Source organism: Aethalodelphis obliquidens, unplaced genomic scaffold, assembly GCF_003676395.1.
Source record: "Aethalodelphis obliquidens isolate GAN/ISIS:26980383/991018 unplaced genomic scaffold, ASM367639v1 scaffold7, whole genome shotgun sequence".
NCBI classification, from domain to species: Eukaryota; Metazoa; Chordata; class Mammalia; order Artiodactyla; family Delphinidae; genus Aethalodelphis; species Aethalodelphis obliquidens.
The window spans coordinates 41,851,615-41,864,998 of record NW_020837951.1 but is presented as its reverse complement, the minus strand read 5'-3'; positions in this window follow the sequence as shown (position 1 = coordinate 41,864,998).

Below are 13,384 nucleotides of genomic sequence, written 5' to 3'. Positions count from 1 at the left end.
CAGCAACAGTCAAGCAATAAGCAGGCACAGTGGTTCTAGAAGCATCTTTGTAGTGGTGAGTTCATTTTTCAACCTTTCGGGCAAAGTTTTGCTAAGGAGCCCTTCTCTTGCCCAGTTTCCTTTTGACTCACCCAAGTGGCTAGAGTGCTTTATTCTCAGGTTTCTATTTTAGGTTTTGTTCCCCAGAAAACCCTGACACAAGACATGCATTCAGGCAGTCTGTTTGAGGTAGTTTCTACCATTATAGCCAGGAGTGACCTTAAGAGTGGGCTGGGCTTTACTGTGACCTGGTTTGGGAGCAGATGAGAAACAATCACCTTATCCTGATTTACACTGAAGGAGGAAAGCTAGTAACCTGGAGTCAGCTTATATTACCTGTCTTCAACTTCAGTTATTTCTTAAATGAATGCAACTCAAAAATTTAAGTATTAACCAGAAACAATTCAAGCGGTAGTTTCTTCAGTGGTAGTCCTTTCAGAATTTTACTTCTTAAAGCAGAAAAAAAGAGGTGGTGGTGGCATTTCCACTCTTATTAGTTCTGGTTTGCCTAAAGCCGTGGTCTAAACTGCTTAGAAGCAATCTAGGGATTCTGCCAGGGTGCCCAGGGCCTTCTAGAAGCAGGGATGGCTTGGCTCCAAAGCCGGTTCTGCTTTCCCATTACCATGTTATTCCCATTCATCAATGTGCTGCTGCTGATCACATATTATTATTTTAAAAAGTGGAAACATATAGGTTCTTTTCAATTTTAGTTTTTACAGCTTCTCTGTGTCTATAAACATAAAGAATGTTTACTGTAGAAAACTCAAAAAAGACAAAGAAAATAAAATAAAAATATTCTAATTAGCACTTAGAGATAATCACTTTTAACATTTTTGGCATCTACCTTTCCTTAAATGTATATAGAAGTTATATACATTTTTATATAAAATTAATATCACATTATACATCTTCATGTGTAACTTTGTTTTTATACTTATTAGGTGTAAATTTTTTCACTTAAGCATTGATTTTTAAAGATTTCAGTTTTTGTGCTATATAACATTTTACTAGTATTATTTGACATCTGCAAGTAAAGCTGTTTGATTTTTTAAAAACTGAGGTACTCGTTTACCTTTCTTTAATGGGTTAACTCACACATAACCCCACCAGTCAATACTTTCTGGCCATTAAAAATTCTCTCTAGCTCAAGAACTAGAAAGTAGCATTTTTTAAAAAACAAGAATTTCTTGGCAGTTTTATCTAAAGACTGGCCTTTATAGGATGTGAGTATTTTAGGATTTGATTCATAAGAACATTTACATTGACCTTTTTCTCAGTTTGCTTTGGAAATGTACAAGATGCGATGGGTCTAAGCATTAGTAAAAGCTTTTAATAAAAAATAAATTCCATTTCTCCTGGACCAAGAGGTCATACTCTTTATTTGAACAATGTTAGGTAGATACAAGGGAAAAGAAAATCACAGTGAAATGACTGATTCAAAAGAACTTAAATTCTCTTCCCACTACATAAATGTACCAGTTTATGTGCAGAGACCCCTCCCTCTCTGAGGAAAGGCTATTCTGAGACCATCACAATGTATTGTTCTCTGTTGAAAATTACTCACTTTGTACAGTGATATACATCTTGAAATGCACTGCCAAACATACCATCTTATTGAGTTCTCATAAAAAGCCTGAATGTTGGGCAGGCCAAGGTTAATATACCACTTTTTTAGGAGAGTCTGATAAGTTAACTGTTAGACGGCCCCAATGATCCCCACCTAGTATCCATGCCCTTGTTTAATCCTTGCCCCTGGAGAGTGGCCTGGACTTAGTGACTTGCTCCTAATCAGTAGAACCCAGCAAAGGTAATGGCATGTCACTTTGTGATTAGGTTAGAAAAGACTACAATTTCCATCTTACAAGCAGATTCTATTGCTTTTCAGCTTGAATGCTTGAACAAAGGCTGGGAATGCCCATGTGACAAGGAACTAAATCCTACCTACATCCATGTGAGCTTGGAAGTGGATCCTTCTCCAGTTAAACCTTGAGATGACTACAGCCCAGCCAACTCCTTGTTGCCGCTCGTGGGAGACCCTGAAATCAAGCCAGGCCCAGATTCCTGACTCACAGAAACTATAAGATGATAAATGTGTATTGTTGCAAGCCACTTTGTGGCCATTTGTGATACGGCAATAGAGAACAAATACTAGTGGCAATCTGAGGCTGAATGTAACCTGTCTGTAGAAATATGACCACAAATTCTTTGATATACCTGCCACCCATAGTTGAGTTCTGTGTCCCCTCCACTTGCATCTGGGCAGGCCTGTGATTGCTTCCATCCACAGAGTTCACTCGAAGTGATGCCATGTGACTTCTAAGGCTGGGATGTAAAAGGCCATACAACACCTACTTTGATTAATGAAACACTCACTTTTGAAGCCCTGAGCTGCTGTGTAAGAAGTCCTACTACTCTGAGGCTGCCATGTTGTTAGGAAGCCCAAGCCACTTGGAGAGGCTTCATGTAGGCACTCAGGACCACAGTCACAGTTGAGCCTACTCATCCCAGCCCAGGCACCAGACAAGTAAGTGAAGAAGATTCCAGCCCCAGCCATTCAAATCTTCCCAAGTCCCCAACATTGTGAAGCAGAGACAAGTCATGCCCCCTATGCACTTTTAAAATGCCTAACCATGGGATTTCTGAGCACAGTGAAATGCTCAGAAATGTTGTTGTTTTACTCTACTGCCTTTTGGGGTGGTTTGTTACACTGTAACAAACCAATAGCTGGAAGATTGCCCAGTGTCACATGCACAGCTTGTAAGTAGTAGAGTTGGAACTTGGATCCAAGTTTTCTCATTCTTACTTCAGCATTCTTTCCCCCACTCCAGATGTTGCCTTTTAATCTAGGGTGTTTATGTTTCTTTTCATTTGTTAGGAGAGAATCTCTAGTACAGCAGTGGTCAACTTTGGCAGCATACTGGAACTGCTAGTGAAGCATTTAAAATACTGATGTCTGGCTCCCACCTCCCAAAATGCTGACTCTTTGGCTTGGTGTGCAGCCGAAGCATCAGGATTTTTACAAAACCTCCTAGCTGGTTCTAATATACAGCCATGTTTGACACCCACTACTGTATACCTACATGCTTATCTGTGCCAACGATCACAGCTGGTAATGATCAAATCAGTTCTCAATGATCCATCCTAGTGAAATGAAGCAGAGGCATAAAGAATCCAAAAGAGCAGATTATTTTAAAAACGTAATTCTTTTATATATAGATTATGTGTGAGGGTGTGTGTGTGCATGAAAGTGCACATGAGCACCACTGTGTGTGTGTGATTATTTAGGAGGCAGAAGAATAACTTTCCAACTTGTATATACCAGGCAACATGCTAAGCACCAGGAGTTACAATAATGCTAAGCCCTAACATGTTTGCGCTAAAGGAACTTACTCTCCAGTAACAAGAGAGAGAAGAGGAGAGCCTTGGAACCTAAGAAGCCCTAGATTTTGGAAGTATTACTATCTCACCTAATAGGACTCATCACACAGGGGAGTCATAATAAGTAGAGAACCATGAAGTCACATTGAAACATAAGTGCTGAGCACTGGCTAATCTCACTAGCTAAATGACTTGATTCTGGATGCTAGTCTCACAGCTCTCAAAAATCAAAATTGTGTGTGTGCCCAATAAAATGATAAATATTTACAGGTCACAGTCCTTCAGGGTAACCTGCAAATCTTTAGAACCACCAAAGTTAAAATTCTTGAATATGAGGCTCTATCCTGTGAACTAAAATTCAATATATAAACATTGAACAAAACATACAACCTTGACACATTAAAAAGAGTAATAATAAATAAGTAAAGATATAAAGAGTGGTATAGAAGCATTGAAAAAACAATTGCTTTAAACAAAGAAGGGTTAAGAAACTTGACTTGAAGGAGAAATTATCAGGGATGTGTGTGTGTGTGTGTGTTTGTGTGTGTTAGAGTGCTTACATATACACAATTACTCTATGTACAAGCTACATATTAAAAAGTTATAAAATTATAGACAAAAATATTGTATTATAATCATCAAATTTGTTAAGAGACTAGATCTTAATTATTCCCACTACAAAAAAGAAATGTAATTACGTGATATGATAGAGGTGCTAACTATCACTGCAGTGGCAATCATATTACAATATATAAATAGATCAAATCAACAGTTGTACAACTTAAATGTATACAACGTTTTATGTCAAATATATTTCAATTTTTAAAATTGTGATTAAAACCTTTAAGCTATAAAATTATTCTTGTTTGCAATGATGGAAGAAAAACATTGAAATTATATAATCAAAGAAGGTAAATTCTCAAACAATGGAAGTAAATGATTTGCTGGAATATGAAGCTAATAGTTGAATAAACATGTTTTGAGGGGAGACATGGTATTATCATAGAAACCTCATGTTGGTTGGATTAAATCTCACAAAAACCATCATTTAGAAATGTGTGTGTGTATATTTCTAAGCTTATATATATTTTATGTACCATGAAGAAATAGGAAGGGGATCAAATAACAAGAGAAAAATTTTTTGGTCCTAATTCTGTGAAACATGCTAGTATGGAAACACAAAATACCCCAAATAGCCAACGCAATCTTGAGAAAGAAAAACAGAGCTGGAGGAATCAGGCTCCCTAACTTCAGACTATGCTACAAAGCTACAGTCAACAAAACAGTATGGTACTGGCACAAAAACAGAAATATAGATCAGTGGAACAAGATAGAAAGCCCAGAGATAAACCCACGCACCTATGGTTACTTAATCTACGACAAAGGAGGCAAGAATATACAAGGGAGGGCTTCCCTGGTGGCGCAGTGGTTGAGAGTCCGCCTGCCAATGCAGGGGACACAGGTTTGTGCCCCGGTCTGGGAAGATCCCACATACCGCGGAGCAGCTGGGCCCATGAGCCATGGCCGCTGGGCCTGCACATCCGGAGCCTGTGCTCCGCAACAGGAGAGGCCACAACAGTGAGAGGCCTGTGTACCGCCAAAAAAAAAAAGAATATACAAGGGAGAAAAGACACTTTCTTCAATAAATGGTGCTGGGAAAACTGGACAGCTACATCTAAAAGAATGAAATTAGAACATTCAGAACACTCTCTGACATAAATCACAGCAAGATCTTTTTTGATCCACCTCCTAGACTAATGAAAATAAAAGCAAAAATTAACAGATGAGACCTAATTAAACTTAAAAGCTTTTGCACAGCAAAGGAAACCATAAACAAAACAAAAAGACTACATACAGAATGGGAGAAAATATTTGCAAACAAAGCAACTGACAAGGGATTAATCTCCAAAATATACAAACAGCTCATGCAGTTCAATATCAAAAAACAAACAAACAAACAACCCAATCAAAACATGGGTGGAAGATCTAAACAGACATTTCTCCAAAGAAGATATACAGATGGCCAAAAAGCATATGAAAAGATGCTCAACATCACTAATTATTAGAGAAATGCAAATCTAAACTACTATGAGGTATCGCCTCACACTGGCCAGAATGGCCATCATCAAAAATTTATAAACAATAAATATTGGAGAAGGTGTGGAGAAAAGGGAACCCTCCTACACTGTTGGTGGGAAGGTAAATTGGTACAGCCACTATGGAGAACAGTATGGACATTCCTTAAAAAACTAAAAATAGAGCTACCATATGATCCAGCAATCTCACTTCTAGGCATATATCCAGAGAAAACCATAATTCGAAAAGATACACATATCCCAATGTTCACTGCTGCACTATTTAATAGCCAGGACATGGAAGTAATCTAAATGTCCATTGATGAATGAATGGATAAAGAAGATGTGATACATATATAAAATGGAATATTACTCAGCCACAAAAAAGAACAAAACAATGTCATTTGCAGTGACATGGATGGACCTAGAGATTGTCATACTGAGCAAAGTAAGTCAGACAGAGAAAGACAAATATCATGATATTGCTTATATGTGGAATATTAAAAAATGGTACAAATAAACTTATTTACAAAACAGAAATAGAGTCACAGATGTAGAAAACAAACTTATGGTTCCCAGTGGGGAGGGAGGGAGGGATAAACTGGGAGAGTGCGGTTGACATATACACACTACTATATATAAAATAGATAACTAATAAGAACCTACTGTATAGCACAGGGAACTCTACCTAATACTCTGTAATGACCTATATGGGAAAAGAATATAAAAAAGAGTGGATATATGTATATGTATAACTGATTCACTTTGCTGTACAGCAGAAACTAACCCAACATTGTAAATCAACTATACTCCAATAAAAATTAATAAATAAAAAAACGAGAAAATTATACTGCATTAGCTGAGATACGGCTGAACGAAATCATTGTTCTAATTATAAATGTATTGTGCTCATCACAACATAGCTCTGTGATAAAGAGCAGGTTCTCATTTTAGTGGACACCTCCTGTGTGTGTGTCAATAGAAAACATTAATTCTGTCTTTATCCTCCTGTTCTGATTCGGCAGGTCTGTGTGCTTCCTTGAATGGCTGCCCATTAAATCAGACTCTGTCATTTGCAACATGCTTTTGCTAGGTGTTAGCCTTAAGTTGTGTCCAAGAATCATCCTACTTTACTAACCTAGAGCTTTCACTTCTTTACACGGTTAAGAAAAACACCATGCTTTCTCATTTCCTGTTTCAGAAGGACCATCCAAGTTCACACTGAAGAAACGCAATAAATAAAGAAAATAAATCTCACTGTACTGCCTGGGCAAATTTTCATAGAAAAGGTACTTTTTGAGCTGGTCCTGAAGGAAGCCTGTTGGAAACTGTCAGAAGTATCTAAACACACACAGTACAAACCCTTAAGGAAGTTTGTATCATAGTTAGTGAATCAAGAAGTAAAACTGGTGAAAATTAAATCACAACACTACAAGATATGTCCAAAAAATGCTTAAATGTTTGGCAAGTGCTTGGTATAGATAACTAATGCTGTTTTAGAAAGGGAGATACCTCCATGAGATGGAGTGGATTGAAGTAGGTGGACCTCAGCAGAACATTGAATTGTGGATGTGTACATATGTGGAAAGAAGGAGCAGCAGTAGAAGTAAAGAAAAAAACAATGTGTCAGAGGGAGTACATCATTGCAAGCCCTTACAGAGAGGGAGGACTCATCCAACAGTGTGTTGGTGGCTTGAGTAGATTCATATAATTTAGTAATTAAAAAAATTTAGTAATCCGTAAACATTTACTCCAAAGTTGACTGCAGTATTCTGTTTTTGGTGGCTGCTACTTTCATTTCTATTCATCAGTTCCTCTTCCATGGGCTTGCCACACAACTGCATTTCCACAAGGCAGGGGGTATTTTTGGTGAGCAGGCAGGCAGAGGAAAGACAGAGGGAACAGTTGACTATTCCCACTAATGACTCATGGTTTTGCCGTTAAGCACAGAAGAGATGCTGTGATCTGTTGAAGTCTTTCAGCATTCTATCTATGTTAAGTTCGTTTCCTATGTTCTAGGTACTTTCTTTGGTAGCTCTGCAGCAATCAAATGAAGGGGGCTATCACTGTGATAATTAAATGCTTTTCGATTCTTATTGCTTAGTGTTGAACCTCCTCCCATGGTAGTATACAATGCAGGAGGTGAAATTGCTCTGGAGGCTAGAATTACCCTGCTTTCAGTGACAGGCAAGAATAAGCTTCATAATAATATTTGTATAAATCAAAAACCATTAGTGAAGCAAGCAAAGCCTAAATACATACAGCTGTACATAAACCACAAAAAATGAAATATATGAACAATTTGGTAAAGATGTTGGGGAGTAGAATAAGGCAACTATTTGATTTTACTTTAAGTTTATAGGAAACTTAATTCTGAGAGATTTGTCTCCCTTGCGGTCCTGTTCACGTGTTCTCAGAGGTTGGAAAAGAAATGTGTAAGTGGGTAGAATCCACAGGCATTTGCTTAGGGCTGGTTCAGATAACCTGCTCTGCAGATCTTTATGTGTAATGACAGGGGATCATCACCTTGATGAATTGTTGATCAATAAAAGGAAGTTGCAGAACAACAAGTATGATATGACCATTAAAAAAGATGCAAAGAAAGCTGTATGTATGTATGTATGGCTGTGTAGACATATCTCTCTAGTCATCTTTCTACCTATCTATCATTTGTCAGTCTATCTATCCATGCATAGGAAAAATCTGGAAGAATACACACTTAATTGTTAATAGTGGTTAATTCAGGGGAGGGAATTTGGTAGGGATGGAGTAAGGGCAATGAAGATGGTTGACATATTTTACTTTACATATTTCTGTTTTGTTTGAATTGTTTACAATTAATTACTTCTGAAGTTTAAAGATGCCTCACAAAGAGAAGATAACAAGTAAATAAATCACCAGCAGGGATCTAAAATACAAAAGTGAGTTGCTTAAATTACAGCATAATAATTTTTATTATATTATTATAATAATATAATAAAGTTATTTATTATTACATTAAATGATATAATAGCTGATTTATTTATTTATCATTAGCAATGATAAATTAACTGCTTTGATCTCACTGTGATGTGTTTATAAGAGCTTACTAGGGAAAATGACAAATGTGTTTGTTTATAACAATTTCTTCAATGGCAAATATCTTGTTCCCTGGAAATAACTTGGAAAGAACAGGAGATAAACTATGAAGATGATGGTGCTACAGAATAGAAAGACTTGGGATTGAACTGTAACATCGTTGTAAACATGCATCTGAGGCGACACAAAAAAGAACAACAGCAAAACCTACATGTTTGGATGATATTGGATGCATTACTTTACAATGGAAATACAATTTAGTAGACTTTCGCAATTACCCAGTGTTATGGACTGAATTGTGTTCCCCCCCCAAATCCATATGTTGAAGCCCTAACTTCCAATGTAACTGTATTTGGAGACAGGGCATTTAATGAGGTAATTAAGGTTAAATGCGGTCACAAGGGCAGGGCCCTAACCCAATAGGACTGGTGTCTTTATAAGAGGAAGAGATTCCAGGAATGTGTGTGCACAGAGAAAGGCCAGTGAGAAGGCAGCCATCTGCAAGCCAGGAAAAAAGGTCTCACCAGAAGCCAACCTTGCTGGCAGCTTGATTTTGGACTTTCCAGCCTGCAGAACTGTGAGAAAATAAATTTTTATTGTTTAAGCCACCCAGTCTGTGGTAGTCTATTATGGCAGCCTAAGCCAACTAATACATCCACCATACCACATGCAAGTTGTGCAAGAGTAGGGAGAAGGGTTACAGAAATGAGTAAGATGGGGACTCTGCCTTCTAGGACCGAAGCATAGTAATGCATGATTAAGTACATGACTCTGGAGCTAGACTGTACTGTGTGACCTTGAGCAAGTTACTTAACCTTCAATTTCCAATCTGTAAATTGAAGACAATAATAGTATGTAGGGACGTTATGAGGATTAAATGCTTACTATTTGTAAAGAACCTAGAACAATGTTTGGCACACAATAAAAACAATTTAAGTATTTGTTAAGCAAATAGATGAGTGTTGTCCATTGGAAAGAGGATATGAGATCAGAAATATGAAGAATAACTTTAAACAATAACGATTTACTTACAATTTTCATTTAACACCTCCGATAAACTTATGCATTCTCTGTAAAAATTATGGAGCGCCTCTAATAATGCAAATCCAAGTTATGATGCTAAAAAGATAAAATTAATAGAAATATATAATATTGGTTTATTAACTGTGACAAATATACTACACTCCTATTAGATGTACATAATAGGGGAAATTGGCTGTGAGATATACAAGAACTCTCTGTACTATCTTTGAAATAATTGTCAGTAAGTCTAAAACTATTCTTAAAAAATTATTTTTTAAATACTTTTTTTTTTTTTTTTGCGGTACGTGGGCCTCTCACTGCTGTGGCCCCTCCCGCTGCGGAGCACAGGCTCCGGACGCGCAGGCTCAGCGGCCGTGGCCCACGGACCCAGCCGCTCTGCGGCACATGGGATTCTCCCAGACTGGGGCACGAACCTGCGTCCCCTGCATCGGCAGGCGGACTCTCAACCACTGAGCCACCAGGGAAGCCCCAAAAAATTATTTTTTAAAAAAGATAAACTAAGGAATAATTACTGAAATATTTACAATTAAATAATAAAATTTAGGAGTTGAACCACAGTAATCTTTAAGTCAATCCTGTCTATTTTACAGAGGATGGTTGATTTCTGTTTCCTTTACAAATATCTAATTTTCAAGATCAAATTCACATAGGAACAAAAGGGAATAGAAAAAAAGGGCACTAATCTAGAAAGTGGGGTACATAATATTTTACTGAGTTCTGCCTTAAACTGGAGTGTGGCCTGGCGCACATCACAGTGACAGTCTGGTCATCAATTTTCCATTGGTCACTTTTGATCCAACATTTTAAATTCTAAACCTTTTGTGCATCTACTTCACAAAGTAAGGCAGCCCCAGGAAGCAGACTCAAACCGATAGAAGAGACATCTAAGCCTAAGAAAAACTACTGTATGAAGTTGGTGTGCCAATTTTTGAGCATGTGTGAGTGGGTTATGAAACAACCAGACAAAACCCATTTTTAAAAAGAGTCAGCATTCAGGGTCAGGTTTTCATAGTGTATACTATTCAACAGATCAGTCATTTGGATTTGGACAGGAGTAACTGAGCCAACCCTGACACTAAAATATTTACAGAAAGCTTGCAAGGGCCGATGACATTCTGAATAAGTGCACGCTCTAAGTGCATGTTACCAACAGATAAATTTTGATGCAGAGAAAGAGGGGGCTGGAAATGTCCTACAAAGGCAAGCAAGAAAGAAAGATTACAATCTAAAGCAAGAAAATTTCAAGCCAAAGAGAAGAAAACGTATAAAGCTGTAGGAATTGTTGATGTCATCACATCAGGAGCTTGATGCCAACTGATGTTGGAGAAATGTCATCACAGATATACTGTGATAAAACAATATACTGACCTGGCTCTGAGGCCACCTGTTGAGAAAGCACTAAAGAATAATGACAGCTGTTCAATCAACACATTGGGGGAGAAATTCAATTGTCCTAGATGTCCTCTTCTATCCCACTACGAGTCTTCATGAACAAATTGTCATTCAAGTTGTAATGTTTACTGTAAAAATCGCATTATTTTCCTTTTGTGAGTTACTATCGTAACACATATTCAATAATTACTTATAAATGAAAACTCAATTTATGGGCTATGATTTCTTTTTTACCTAAAGAACTCATATTCTCATCTTAGCAAATTATTAAATGCATAAAAGCCCCACATCCTTCATGCCCTGAACGTCATTTGATTCAATGTGATTGCGCACTGATGTGCAATGAAGTTTATTTTTCTTTTAACCATTTTTAACAGCATCGATTGAGAAAAAATTCAAGAAAATGGACAGCTATTGCATTGGCTTCCATTTTGATGTAATTTAAAAGATCTGTGCTTGAAATATTGAAAACTAATGGCACTCCTAATTGTTCTTCTAACATTAAATAACCATTTCAAGAGTCAGTCCCTTGGGGCAGACATATATGAGCAGAGTATTTATATTCTAGAAAACAATGATGTATTCTAGGTAGAATAAAAGGGATTCTCTTCTGCTTATTTTCTGTCTGGAAGTATGATTCACTAAGCAGAAGGCTGGATGGAAGTAGTGAGATTTTTATATAGTCAGTAGAAAGCTCTTCTCATATAAGGACTGGAGCAATTTTGGCAAAAATTGTTCTTTCCAGCTCTAGCTCTCATGATGTAAACACTGTTGCCACAACCAATAAAATACACCGAAGCTGCAAATACTTAGTATGTTTCATCTATACGTATATGCAATCAGCTAAATAAAACTTTGTGCCTCAATTGGACCAATTTCTAACCATTTGTTCTAGTTCAAGGCCACCACATTGTACGACATCAGGGGACACTATTCATATTTTATTTGACATATAACTCATTGTAGGTAATGTGAATGGTGCTCTCTTTGAATTGTACAGCACAGTTTCCCTGCTATAATTCATAAAATCTACAAAACGGAAAATGTTTATCAAGAAATCGCGTTATTAAATTCTTCCTCTCACTTTTAGCAAAATCAGACTTTCAAAGACCATAGTATTTGGAAAGAGAGATCTACATGTTTTAGTTTTCCTTTTTCTTCCCAGCATTCCCTTCTTTGGGACAAAGACTCTTCCCCCACTCCCAGTAATTTTGGTGATGCTATCAATCACCAGTGATTACTGCGATGGGCATGGCATCCAGGTCTGACCTATCATGGCAGCTATTACCTGGGTGATAGTGATTGGTCCAAGGGTCATCATGAGATCCCAGCAGGGCCAATCAGAGTTCTCTCACGAGATTTGATATGTGGATACAGTGCTGTGAAAATGTAATTCTGGGACTGTTGGCAGCCATTTCCCCCATTAGCGGGAAAACGCCCATGTAAATTAGTTCAAGAGATAAAAGCCTAGTAGAGAAAAGAAGAGTGAAGCGATGAGAGAGAAGAGGAAAATATTCCTGAGGACATCTACTTGAGTCCCTGGATTTACCTCTAATCTTCCAGTTGTGTGAGCAAATAATTTGTGTTCAAATAACTTGATTACCAGAACCCATGATTACAAGTTTTTCATTCCTCTCAGGAAACTGTTTTGAGTCCAGTCAATTTAAAGCCATATAGTTCTACATCCTCTCTCAGAAACAGCAAATTTAAAAAAAAATTTTCAACACCAGTGTTAACTCACTTGGCCCTAGATATTAAGGCAATATTTTCAGGAAATACTTAAGGTTACTAACACTATATAGCAGATGAAGTAAGTGGAATTTAAAAAAATATCTCCTTTGCTATAAAACCTTTCAGAGCACAATTTTTGAGAATAAGATAAGAGACAATTGTGTCACTACCACCGAGTGTTACCAAATCTTCACATGTTGCCACACCAAGCAAGTGGAATTCATTTCCCCTTTTACATGGTATAAATTCTTTCTCATATTTAGTGCATCATTAGAGGAAATGTCAAGATATGAGCATTAGTTCTAATCCAAATTCTGTCAATAATTTATTATTTATTGGGAAAATTTGGACAAATTATGTAACCTTTCTGAGCCTCAGTTTCCTCACCATCAAATGGAGATAGTAAGAAAAAAAACTGTGTTTAGATTTTCTGCTTCTTATTCATCTTATATATTTCGATGCCCCACGCAAAGCCTGGCACAGAATAGATGTAAAGCAAATAATTGTTGGGAAAACTGGATGAATTTATGAACACATATTTACCTCATGGGTTGTCATGAGAACAAATAAGATAATATAAACAAAGTTAAAGTTACAATACCTAACACATCATAGGTGCTCCCTCCCTTCCTCTTGCTGGTGTTGAG